The following is a 14,458-nucleotide window of genomic DNA, read 5'->3' on the forward strand; positions in this document are numbered from 1 at the left end:
CTGCTTTAGGGTTGTCTGTGCTTGTCAATTCAAAGTCATCCAAAAGAATTCCCATAGATACTCAATAGCTGATTCTTGCTTCACAAATGGCAGATTTTGCTTCACAGATCACATTGTCTCTCCCATTAAAAGAGAACAAAACCTCAATAATCCATGCTGTTCTGTTACTTTATTATCTGTTACATTGTTCAAATATATTCAGAACTTTGTCCATGTTTTTGCCATTCTGAAAGTTGGGTGTAATGGTTGATTTTGTTTTGGAAATATTTTATAAATTTCTATACTAATATTTTAAAGTTCTAATATCAAATTCTGTTGATCCCATGATGCTCTTTCTATAGGCCAAATAAAAAACAACATAAAAAAAATGTGAGAGCTGGCACTTTGGTTAAATGTTTCATTGTCTATTATGAAGCTCTAACTAAACAACTTTTCTTTTTTTAAGCCAAGACTTCATCATAATTAAAGATGTTATAGAAATCCGACTCAGTGAGCTTAGAAGCAATTTAGGAAAGCAAATTAAAAAAACCATAAATGAGCAATTTGCATGTTTTTCTCCTCTATTTCACTGCCATGGTGGTAGGAAAATAGATAGTTTATGGATTATGGTGGTCTCATCATTTCTAGTAAATCAACTGACTGACCAAAGTCTCCAAAAAGTTTCAAGGTTCATGAAGTTTTAAGTTACAAATTACAAATTCTCACATCATCTATCTTCTACTTTATAGCAGCTGGAGCAAAAATCCAGTTCTAAACAATTAGCTCAGAAAGCACTGGCCCCTTTTTGTTTGATTCATCAGTATCATTCTTAAATGTGAATCCTATGTCTCTAAACCAGTTCCTTGGACACTTCTCAAAAGAGTTCTAAACATGTGCTCTTTCTTCTTGGACTAATTATACAATGACAGATATTTTGATAGTATTAATTACAAATGTTTCACAGTTTTTGGTTTTTGGTTGTTGATGTTTTTGAGAGATAAATATTATGGTGAATCTAGGAGAAAGAAATGCAGTACGAGATAAATAGCCAACTGACTATAAAACAAATGAAAGCATGTGAACTGAAGGACATGCCTTGAGTTGCTGCTAACTAGTTTGTAATCTATGGTTTGTAATCTATGGCCTGAAGGGGTCAATATACGATAAGAATGCAGTCAAACATGATGCACATGCCTGTAATCCCAGCAAGTTGGTATGCTGAGGCAGGAGAATCTCGAATTCAAGACCAGCCTGGGCAATTTAGTGAGACTCTGACTCAAAATAAGAAAATAAAAGCTAGGGTGCAGCTTAGTAGTAAAGTGTCCCTTGGTTTGGTCCCCCATACTGGAGAGGGAAAAAAGTGATGTTTAGGTCTTAAGAACATATCTAGATTATTATACTCTCAGTTTACATATATTTAAAGTCCTTGGACAATAATACCAATCCCTAACTTTATACTCATTTCTCCTTATTTTCTGATACATTTCCTCAATTTTTTCTTTCTCCTTTATTGTTTTTTCTTCCCTATTATCTCCCATTGCTGACTTTTTCTTTCAATGGTATTGAATTCTTTACCTGCATATACTTTTTCCCTTTGTTTTGTGCTAGGTATCATTGAACCCAGGGTCTCACACATGTTGGATATGATAATTTAAGAACTTTAATAGCTTTAAATTATCTCTACACTGAAAATTCCAAAAACTGTATCTTTTTCTCAGACTTTTCCTTGGATTCCAGGTTCTCATATTCAATTTCCTATATAATTTGTTTAACTGAAGTTTTACACAAGCATCTTAGATGTTCGAAACCAAACACTGTACAATGTTCATTTTCACTTTTTCTGCATTTACATCATACTGTCACATACTTAAATTGCTTAAAGTGATATCACATAGGTGATAATTCTAGAAAACTGGGAGTAATCCTGGTTTCTGTGCTCTTCCTTACCACCCACATCTCATCTGTCAGCAAATCCCATGATTTCAGCCTCAAAAATATATGTGGACTATGTATATCTACTGTTGTTCACAGCTTTGCCTACCACCTTTATCAAAAACTTTCTCCAGTGTTACTGAAACAGTCCCCTTGAAGGTGTCCTCCTGTGTCTTTCTGTGGTCTTTCTCCAATTCATTGTTACACAGCAGACATTTTAACACAAATCAGGTCAGGTCAGATCTAATGTCACCCCATTGCCCTTCAAATGCAACGCTGGCTTACAAATCTTTGCAGAGTGTGATTCTTGGTTGTTTTCCCCAATTTTGTATATCCTCTCTTAATGATTATTAGTAACGTTTTTGGTTTTTTGTTTGTTTAAATATTTATTTTTTAAATTTTAGGTGAACACAATATCTTTATTTTGTTTCTATGCTGAGAATCGAACCCAGTGCCTCACACATGCTAGGCGAGCGCGCTACCACTTGAGCCACATCCCCAGCCCATGTTTTATATTCTATAATTTACCAGTTTTTCCTCCCAACTTAGGGACATACAAGAGGTTTTCCATCTACCTGAAATCCTGATCTCCAGGTTCTGAATCTATCACATTCTTCAAGTCTCAATTTAAATGTCACTTCTTCAGTGAAACTTTCCCTAACCACCTTGTCAATACAGTTTATTCCCATAGTGGTTCTTTGTTCAACAGTCCTTAAGAGCTGAGAGCACAGACTACATAAAATTACAGCCCAGCTTTATATCACTCAACTATATGACATTGGAAAACCACTTTGACCTCTTTGTGCCTCTGTCACTTCCTTTTAAAGAGCAAATGACCACAGTACCTGCCTCATATACTGAGAAGGTTGACTTAGTTAAAGTGAATAAACACATAGAATGGATTCTGGCAGTGTTTTGTCAATACCCAAATTTACTTTTCATCATAGCAGTTCAAAATGTATTATTACTTATTTATAGGTTTGCTCCATTTTGGTTTTGTTCATAATCTGTGTTCCCTAGATTAAGAACTCCATTAAGCCAATGTATTTTTTTAAAATATACATTGCAAATTCAGTGAAAAATACAATGTCTAGCACCTAGTATATGTGCAATAAATAATTACTGAACTGAGAAACTATCTATGAATAGATTTTTAAAATTCTTAAAGACACATCTAACTGGTTTTCTTTTTTCCTTTTGACTATGAAAAATGTGACTCATTGCTTTAGGTATACCTCATAAACCATTCACTGACAATTAATGTAGATGTATATATAAAGAATTATGATTTATCTGTTATATAACCATTCTTCTTCTAAATCCTAAATTTACTCTTAATAAAACATTTTAGCAAAGATTCGTCAAATACATTTACACATTTTTCAGTGATTACTTTTGTATAATACAATTAATCTTTTATTATGGAGCTTCTATAGTTTTCCATGTCATCAGAGGCTTTAATTGTACGGTTTCAGACCACATCTGATCTTTCAGAGAAGCTAGTATTAATGTTTTCCTGAAAAACTCATCAGGCAAATGTTTTATGTTACTGTTGTTGCTGTTGAAATTACAACACTTTCTCTTGACCTCTGCATACTTCAGCTCTGCAAAACAATGTTTTAGGCTTTAGATCACAGGGCTATTTTAGTCTGTTTTCGTCTATTTTACTTTGAAGTTTGTCTTTGACCATCTTCTATCCAAAGATAGGTCTCAGAGTTCCCAGCCTTCAAAAAGATTGAGCCCTTAACTATATTTCTATTGGATGCCTCTTCTCCCTCTGGACTGCCCAGAAATATTGGCTACATTCACACCTTGTCATGCCCTGAAAAATGTACAGGAAGCCTCTTAGTGAGTCATCATTTCTACTCAGAATATAAGAGCATATCACCTATTTTAATCAATAGTTTCCTTATTTGATGAAGTTATATCATAGTAAGAACTTGGTGTCATTGGAAAAAAAAAGTTGGCTCTGAAAATATTTCCTCCTTTCTCTGTACTCCCTCTTTGCCTCATCTGGTTACCAAACCTAACCTCTACATAGGTAAAATTATCTTTGAATTAAGTAACATTAGTTGAGAAATATTTAAGTTAATTTTTAGAACTTTGGCACAATTAGAAAACCACATAAGCAGGGAGTTTGCAACAAAGGAAACAACACACACATAAAAATTATAAATGGGGTGGGGAAGAAACACTCATCAAGAGTTATTGTTAGAAAGAAGCTTAATGAAACGACAATAAGATTTAATTTCTTCACTATTTGGTTGGAAAAAATTAAATGATGGGTCCTAGAATGGACATAGTTATGCATTATCAGAAGTATACAACTTAGGTACTCATTTTAGATATAGAGGAAATTATGAGAATATTCAGGAAAATACAAGTACATATATACTTAACCTAGCATTTGTACTCCTAATATTTAATCAAATATAATGCAGACAGTGGGGTATTCAGGAGGTATAAATTATAAAGATAGAGGCCTCATGAATGGCATCAAGATCCTCTTAAAAGAGTTCCCAGTGAAGATCAATGGAATACAAAAAGGAGATTGAAGGGAGGTGAGGAGGGAGGAGGGACAAGAAAGGGAGAAAATATGGAATGAATTTGACACTATTATGTGCATGTATAAATATTACCACAGTGAATTCCACCTTTATGTATATCTGTAAAGCACAAATTAAAATAAATAATCAAGTGGAAGGAAGTTCAGTAGAGTAGAAGAAAGGGGATGGGGGAAGGAGGAGAGGGAAATGGGGTACAGGAATGGAGTCACCTGAACTCCATGCATGTATGATTCTATCAAAATAAATCCAACTATTATATACAACTATAATGCACTAATAAAAAGCATAAAAACAAAGTGTTCCCAGAGAGGTCCCTTGTCCCTGCTGTCTTGTGAGAACATAGCTAAAAGTTGCCATCAATGAAACATGTTGGGGATGCAAATCAAGTCAAGATGGCGCCTGGCAGTTTGCCAGGAGGAGTGGTTTGTGAAGCAACACCAGTGAGCCATTAAGATGGTGAGGATTCCTTATTGGCTGACTGCTGTATATAGATGATGTTAATTGAGTCAAGCTGTGTGTAATTAGTTAGGTACATATACCTCTGCTGTCCCTCAGAGAGGCGGCTCCTGCTACCTTGGGTGCCCGCTACTTTGAGTTCTCGCTCAGTTCCCGCTGAGTTCACTTGCAATAAAGTAGTTCCCGTTTCAACCTTCAAGTTGCTTGTCACCTCCTGGTTATTTGCCCAGCCGGACTGCGGCAGAAACAGAAAAGTGGCTCTTAGCAGGCTCTGAATGTGCCAGCACTTGATCTTGGACTTGCCAGCAACCATAACTGTGAGAAGCCAATTCTGTTTATAAGCTACGCTGCCTGAATAGACTATGATATGACCCAAACTTGAAAATCAGAATATTCTTCCCTTAACTCCAACACAAATGATTAAGAGCTAACAAATCAGACTCAAACAGGATTATTTCTATCGCTTTTGCTTGAGGAAAAATGGGAGAGGCCTTCTTTTTGGTTGATTCCCTAGGAAGAGACTCAGTCTGGAGCAGCTGGCATCTTAAAGGAGATCACCCAGACTAGTGGGAGATTCATCCCAGAGGAGAGCAAACAGAAAGATGGAGAGTGATCAATTACAGATGATATTAACTGAGGTCTTGTTGTCAATTACACTCAAAAGTTAGACTCCTGATTTCTTTAATGTGTGATGGCAAATTTCCTTTTCAATTGAAATTGGTTTAAATGGGATTTTAGTAATAAAAGATGGTATTTTAGTATACAAATAGAAAAATCATATCTGCAGAGAATTTTAATTATGACAATTAAGAAACACTTGAATATTAAACAGTCATTAAAGATAAAGAGACAGAACAATGCATAGTTTTAAAGATGGACATCCAGAGTATGAGCAAGTTCTAAAAAAGTACATTATAGTGTCATTTATAAAATTTTTAAAAATCTACTTACGCATGTGTAAGTGTCTATACATAAACATAGTGAATGAATAGTGATTACTTTCATGGTTTCTTACTTAATAGCTTATTTTTCCTTTATACTCATCTGTACTATTTAAATATTTTACCATGAACATTTTATTTACATTTATAATAAAAGTCTATGTAAAAAAATAAGCAGAAACAGCAAAATATGGGAGTAGTTTTGTAGCCTCATTCAAACTGAAATCAATTTCTTTAGAAGAGGAAGTAAAACCTAAAACCTCTTACTATTTCTTTCTCTGTTTATAAATAAATGATATAAAACCATATAATTTGCAATTCTTCCTGATGCAAATTGAAATTAGAAATCAGTAAAAATACGTCAATGCATTCAGATGAAGTTTTTTTTTTTTATTTTTCTTAATGTAACCTACAGAAGTGATGCATTATACGAGACAGATGGTACAGTGGCCACCATGATTCCACCTCCCAGTCTTCATTCCCTTGGATAACTGCTTTCCCTAGAGGATGGCTGGAAACTGACTTGCTTCTGTCTATTAGAATACAGCAGATGTGATAAAATGTCACAGAAAGGTGAGGGAATGTTACTTCTATGATTGTGTTATATAATTCTCTTCTATAAAGTCATCTACTCAATCTAGGGGCTCCATCTCACCTACTTTGTCTGCTCCCTCATCCCAGCATTTTGAAAAAATAAACTTCCATGAATCCTATAGTAACAAGGAGATGAATTTTACAAACAAATTGAGGAAGATTGGAAGTGCGTCTCTTCAAAGGACAGCCTCCAGATGAGAACTGACTAAGCCACACTTGTGCTCCTGTCCGTCAGAAAGCGACAGAAAAAAAAAATATGTGTTATCTTAAGCCACCAAATTTATGGCAATTTGATACATGGCATATAAAAATAATATATGGAAAATTGAAAAATTGTGACTTTAATATTAAAGTAAATAATATTCATTATATGAAATATTAGAAACTAAAACATGTATTAAAGTTACAATAACTAAGAGGTGTGCATGTGAGAAAGAGAGAAAAAGAGAAAATGCCAAGGATAAATTACATTTTCCTTTCTAAAAGATAAACTTGTGCCTCGCTTTGCTAGCTTCTGGCATGTAATGAGATTTAACACTACTATTCAGCAAAGTAAAGCCTGCAATAGAATATCTTGGTGCTTTCCACAAAACACTTTTTAAAAAACGGTGAAACTTGGGAAAATGAAATAAGTATATATCAAACCAAAGGGAGATATAAGAATAGTTTGGTTTACATAAAAATCATTTAGTGTCATTTCAATACTGGCTTATAAGCAATGCAAATTTAATGCCATATGCCATGCAGAAGTGCATAGGTGAAGTTTTCATTAATTTCAAAGGGAATTGTGACTGAAAACCTAAACTCAAATTTTTCCTCTAGAAAAGTAATTGCAAAAACATGCAGATGTTTATAGATACATTTAGAATATGTTTTTAACAGCTAATATTTGCTAAACTAAACACATACTAAAACACAGATTTTAAAATGTAAAATGGGATCTTCTATAATTTTTCGTGAATTTAAAGCACATCAACCCCCAAAGTCCGCATAAAGACATTTTTATGTGAAATATGTTTAGTAACTGTGGCAAAAACATTGATTGTGGATTTATTTTTCTTACAGCTAGCATATGTTTTCTTTTTCTTGGACTGTCTGCCCTGGTAGATGGGGGGATTTGAACAATTCTTTCTACAATAGTAATATAGTCAGAGGTCAAAAGTTTCCAAGCAAGGACTAAACCTAAACAGCAAGAAAAACACCAAAATGTATGCGAAAATATACAGAAAGGTCACTGATCTTGTAAAAACAAAACTTAAAACATACAAGAATATTGTATTAAGAAAATAAGTCTTGTGTTTGTCTAACAAAACCCATAAAGAAGTATGTAATAATCATATTAACTGCCTTAAAAGTCTTTTAAAAAATCAATCATGTCTATAGCTGAATATTGTTAGATCAAGAAAAAAATAAATTTTCTGTTTCCAATAATCATAGTGGAACAGATAATAGCCAGCCTAAACGATGGACCAGAAATAAATGAAGTAGAAAAAATTGACAACTAAAACTTAAAAATATAGAAGAAAAATCAAGCCAATGTTGTATATAAAAGTTTCCAGAATGAAGGAGAACTGAAGTAATTATCTGGGTAATTAAAGATCAAAAATGTAAACTTTTCTGCTCTACTATTTATGTTTTTCAGGCAGAATTTTATTTAGAATTTTCACTTTCTGTGACTGCATAGCTATCTTTCATGCATTAGCATCTTTCCACACAAAAGCTGCATGGTTTTAGCAGACTTTTTACTCAAGGGTTGAAAGTAATTAAAGAGAATTACAACATACAAATCTCTTAAACTGTATACTTTCAAAACTTCACAGGGCTGACTAAGCATTGTAAGTCATTGGGGCTTTATACTAAGCCTAAGAGAAAGCCATCTGTATCATCAGATTTTTATTTGGAAAAATTTTGCCCTGTCTGCAGGATGGAGAATCAGTTGGTAGAACAAAGGTGGAAGGTAGAAATACAGATATCAGAGTGTGAGAATATGAACATACCACACTGTTTCATACTTCTGAACCTCGCCAAAATCATTTCTCTTCTTTCTCTTTGTTCATAATTTTGGCTCAAGTACCATTCCTTCTGTGAAATACTTTATGAAATTCCAGCCCATTCTATGGAATCACCCATTCTTACTTTTATACCCCACTGAAACCAGCATATATTTTATAGTTTCCTATAAATCATTGAAACGCATTTGGTTGCATAAATATATTACTCCTTCTACTAGTCAACACATTTTTTAATGAAACTTATTTTCTCTCCCAAACACTTAATATTTGGTCTTATACTGATCAAGAAGTTTCTGGTTTAACATAAAACACAACCCCTTTCCAATCTCTCCCTAAGGACTACTCTTCTTTTTTTTTCCTTTTTTAAAAAAATTATTTTTAGTTATATACAACATTAGGATTCGTTTTGACATAATTACAAAAGCATGGAATATAATTTTCTCTAACTCTGTCTCCTCCCTTTCTTCACTCTCCCCCTATACCCCTCCCTCTATTGTACTGATATTTCTGTAATTTATTAATAGTTTTTTTAATTAGTGTCTTGTGCATATACTCATTGTTGGGTTGTTGGGATTCACTATGCTACTGTGCTTTATTCATGTATGTACATACAGAAGTTTGGTCAGTTTTATTCCACTGTTCTTCCATTTTCCTGTCTCTTTTTCTTCTCCCCTATCCCCTTCATCTACTCTACTGATCTTTCCTCTATTTTGATGAAATCCCTTTCTGGTTTTTTTTTCCCTCTTTCTCTCTCTCTCTATTTTTTTAACCCTGCCCCTGTTATTTTGACTTAGGTTCCACATATCAGAGAAAACATCCAACTTTGACTTTTGGGGCCTGGCTTTTTTCACTTAGCACAATAGTCTCCGGTCCCATCCATTTACCAGTAAATGCCATGAAGTCATTCTTCTTTATGGCAGAATAGTATTTCATTGTGTATATACCATATTTTCCTTATCCATTCATCTGTTGAAGATCACCTAGGTTGGTTCCATAGGTTCTTGGCTATTATAAATTATGCGGATATAAACACTGATGTGGCTGCTTCAATGTAGTATGCTGATTTTAGTTCATTTGCATAGATACTAAGGAGTGGGATAACCAGGTCAAAGGTGGCTCCATTTCCAGATTTTTGAGGAATCTCCATACTGCTATCCAGAGTGGTTTTATTATTTTAGAGTTGTAACTCAGTGGTAGAGTACCTTCCTGTCATGAACAAGGCCTTGGGTTCAATTCCTAACCCCAACAACAAAAAAAAAAAAAACTAAAGACCACTGTTAATACATTACAAATATATTCATTTTGACACATTTTAACAAACTTTTTCAATGGAACTAATATATAGGATGCCCAAATTAGCAGGGAGGGACAGATCTTGTCTGTGTTATTCACACTGTATCTCTGGGGCAAGATAAATAAATGCCTGGCATATAGTAAATATTCATCAAATACTTGAAAGATAATTAGAAGAATAATTTCCTTTAATTAAAGATCAAAATTTCCTTTCCTCTTGAGAATATTACCCATTACTGTTATATATGGAAACCATGATTCACAGAGACTCCTAGAGTCTCCATTGTTGGTTGACCACAATATGGAAGGCTGGACAAAATACCAATGGTCTAGGGATTAGTGTAGAACAGGATGCATATTCTTCCATTACCATACAGACATGAAAATGGAAAAGTAGTAAACTGTGGTCACCTTCATCCAAAAGAAACTAGATTCAAAATATTAACCCTTTCAAAGAAATTAACTTGTGAATACACCGTTTCCCTAATCCTGTTCAATTTTTGCCATCAAGTGAATTCTTCTCTTAAATATTTTCAGATCTACTCAGTACAAATATCTAACCTCCTTTAGATACAGTATACCCTTTGGAGTCCTCAATGTGTTGTTCCCTTATTTCAGCAGGCATGTGTGGATCATAATAAGAAGAACATTTCCAAAAGTCTATATTTGATATAGAGTAACAAAAGAGATTAGGGAAAGTGGTGTTTTGGGAATTCAAAATTATTCAAGAAATTTCTCTTTCCCTTTCTCCTATCTATGTGCATGTGCATAGTGAATGCATACAAGCACTTGCTCTCTCTCTCTCTCTCTCTCTCTCTCCCCACATACATAATCACCTACGCCATGTCTTTAAAGAAAATAATTTCGTTCTTACTTTTTAGAGACTAAATAGTCAAGGTCAGTATTAGGAAGGAAACACCCAGGAACACTCAGGTAACAATGCTAACATTAAAACCACTTTATGCAGACAGAGGGTAAGACTCCACAGTCATCTGCCTATACTTGTTTCCTGGGGTAGCCATAACAGAGTACTACAGGCTAAGTTGCTTCAAACAATAGAATTCATTCTCTCAGAGTTCTGGAAGCCACAAGCCTGACATCAAGCTGTTGGCAGAACCCTGTTCACTCTGAAACTTCCAGGAAAAGGTCTTGGCTTAAAGATACATCAGTCTGATCTGCCTCAATCTTCACATGATGTTTCTCTGTGTGTCCATCTCTGTGTCTCACAAGAACAGCATTCTTATTGAATAAAGAACCCTCTCTACTCTGTTGCAACCACATCTTGGCTAGTTACATCTGCAACAATCCTATTTTAAATAAGAAACAATCCTATTTTAAATATAACTTCATATATTGAAGTTCTGAAACAGGTCTGAGTTTTATGGGGGTACTATTTAACCCCCTCTGGATGAAACCACTCTGAACAAAACTTCTAAGTACTGCTGGGCTTGTAATACTTAGCTGTCATAGCAAATAGTAACACTACTAGAATAATCAGCAGAAGCTTTAAAATTATAGAATTTATTTAAATTCAAAATGAAGTTATTGTCTTTTGACCCTTATCTTCTATTATATGGAGGTGGTAACATATAGAAATTCCATAATTGTTTCCTCATAAAAGTGACTACAAAAACTATCATCTTTGTCTTCTTTGAAAGGTATAATAAAAATATCATAAACTAGATGACTTATGAACAACAGAAATTTGCAGTTCTTTCAGTTCTGGAGACTGTGAAGTCCATGATTAAGGTACTGGCAGATTCTGTTTGGTGAGGGTCAACTTTTCAGTTCATAGTCATCTTCTCATTGTGTTCTCATGTAACTGAGGAGGCATGGAGACTCCCTCTACTCTACTGTATAAAACATTGATGAAGGGCTGGGGATGTGGCTCAAGCGGTAGCGCGCTCGCCTGGCATGCGTGCGGCCCGGGTTCGATCCTCAGCACCACATACAAACAAAGATGTTGTGTCCGCCAAAAACTAAAACATTGATGAAGGTTCCTGACCTAATGACCTAATCACCTACAAAAAGCCCCACCCAAAAATACCACCAACTTGAGAGTTTGGATTTCATCAGATGAATTTGTAGCAGCCATAAACATTCAGGCCCTTGCACCTAGTTTCCTCACTTACAATTACTCTGGAAAAGACAGCTTCTCAATATATTTTTCTATCTGCACTATTTTTTTAAAATTTTTTGTGGTTATACATGAACATAATTCCTTTATTTTATTTGTTTATTTACCTGTGGTGCTGAGGATCGAACCCAGTGCCTCACACATGCCAGGCAAACGCTCTACCACTGAGCCACAACCACAGCCCCTACCTGCACTAATTAATGTTAGTTTCATAAATTGTCAATATCAAAGCACTACTTCCTTTCATATTTTCCAAAGCTTTATTCAAGCCACAATAAAAGTTTAGGTGCCTTGTAGTTAAAAGTATAATGTTTAAAACTTTAGAGATTATACATCTTTAAGTTTTATACTTTGTTGATTTCTATTAGTTATTATGGTGACCACATAGTGACTTAACCTCTGCTATTGCTTCCTTTAGATTAAAAGGCTGGGGGATGGGGAGGACCCCCATGGTACTGTAGTGTAGGCGTTCTTGTCACTGGTGTGGTCAATTGGTCACTCAGCTATCTCAGTCTGGGGGCGGGGGTGGGGTGGGGTGTAGAGACTCGGAGTCAACACACAGACACTAGGGGCTAGTGAGAGCACTGGCAGCCGACTCAGGCAAGATTGTTTTAATGAGGAAGTGATTACAATTGATATACAATGCATCTTCCAATCATACACAAGCAAGCAGATTATATAACATCTAGAAACCAATCATCTTATCATTCATGTAGCCGCACTATGAGGAAGTTCTAAATATTGCTATGCCGTGGAAGGCAGACTGGAAGGATCATTGTCCCTTTGAAAAGGGGGCCTTATGAGTTGGGGATTTCATGCCCTGAAGCAGCTGACTCTCGGTTTTCTGGCCTGGTAGCTTGGCAATGCTGACTTCAAGCCAAGGATGTGGTTTCACTGAGGCTTGCTAGGGCAGAGTGCCCTGATCTGCAGGTGTTCCTGTCAGGCCTGTATGAGCATAGGTTTTCCTAGCACTCTGAGCTGCTCAGAGCTGCTAGCTGCAAACCGAAAGTTATTCCAACACTGTAGGAAGAAATGGACTTCATGATAAACCAATGTAGACACCTCTGTTTAACTCCATTCTACTTTCTGATGATGCCAACAGTCTTGATACCTTTATTGACAACATAACAATCACATTGTTGAGTTAGTACAAATGCCACTCCTCAGTCAGGAAGTTTGATTGTGAATTGCTCTCCTATAAACATATTCAGAGTTTAGATTTAGTTTTTCCTTAACTCCACTCTTCTGGAAAGTCATGTGTGACTTCTCTATATACACCCTGCCTCCGGAGATCTTCTGCAGCTGTACACCCATCAAAATGGAACTTTGTTACATAAAAGAGCACAAGAACATATGGAGATTGGGAGTGGTTTTTGTTTTGTTTTGTTTTGAGGTATTGCTCTTTCACCAGATTAGGTTAAATAAATCTGGGCCCTACAGCAATATATGGAGGACTCTACTATTTATTTTTGTCCATATAGGAAAGTGACTGTTCATCATTGTTTTTTGTCACTAACATAATTCCCTATGCATGACTAAACAACTCCCCCTACTTCCCATCTCAATTTCACAGTAATTCACATACTTACAAAATAGTCTTTGATTAGGAACTTTGCCAAATCTAAATGAAGTCTAAATAACATATACCCCCTTGTCCTCACTAATCTATTATTTTAGTTACCCACTCAAAGATCTACAATAGTCAAGCCTGATTTCCCTTTACCCAAACCAGGTCCACTTCCCACCAGAAGGTCATATTTATTTATGTGCTTTCTGCATTCTTATCTTTTATCATAGATTCACCTGTTTACTGGTTCCATAACTTCACGCCGGATGAAACATCTAACCCTAGAGACTTATTTACATTTAAAATGTCAAGAGGGAATTAGATGTATATGTATTTATCATTCTTTAACATGCTATTCATACAATCCTTGTAAAAAAATACATTTGAGGAAAAAAGCAAAACATCCCCACAGTTCCCTCCGTAAAGAGAGAATTTAAAGATGGAACTATCATTACAGAAAATAAATTCTCCAAATCTGGTGTTATTTGAGCATATAGAACAAAGAAACTCAAAGTGCCAAGACAATAGAGGGATAGAGAAGAGAAGGAGAACAGGAAAATAACAAGGTATGTTAGATCACATGCAAAATTCTGAGTTGAGCACTATTATCTCCATAGACCCCTGCTTATTTTACAAAAGTGAAATACACTCCTTAAAAACAAGAACAAGGAGAAGGGAAAAATACTTATGGTACTCTTTTGTTATACTTCATATCTTTCACAATAAATGGCTAATTCTCTTGCAGGAAACTATATTCTACTCAATGTGCCCTCTTATATAGTAACTATATAGTTAAAACACTGAATTGACTATGTTTACAAGAAAGAGTTGAAATCGTTTCATGAATCATTACAGTTCTCTCTAGGTCAAAACCTGGCAGACAATGGAACAAATGTTTGTTTTTCCTTTCATAATTAAATCTTTTTTGTGTGATTTTTCAGTTACATGTGCCAAAAAAAGGGCATCTGTAGTTTTTAGTC

Source organism: Marmota monax, unplaced genomic scaffold (assembly GCF_021218885.2).
Source record: "Marmota monax isolate L192 unplaced genomic scaffold, Marmota_monax_Labrador192_F-V1.1 WCK01_AAM20220418_F8-fsc00036, whole genome shotgun sequence".
NCBI classification, from domain to species: domain Eukaryota; kingdom Metazoa; phylum Chordata; class Mammalia; order Rodentia; family Sciuridae; genus Marmota; species Marmota monax.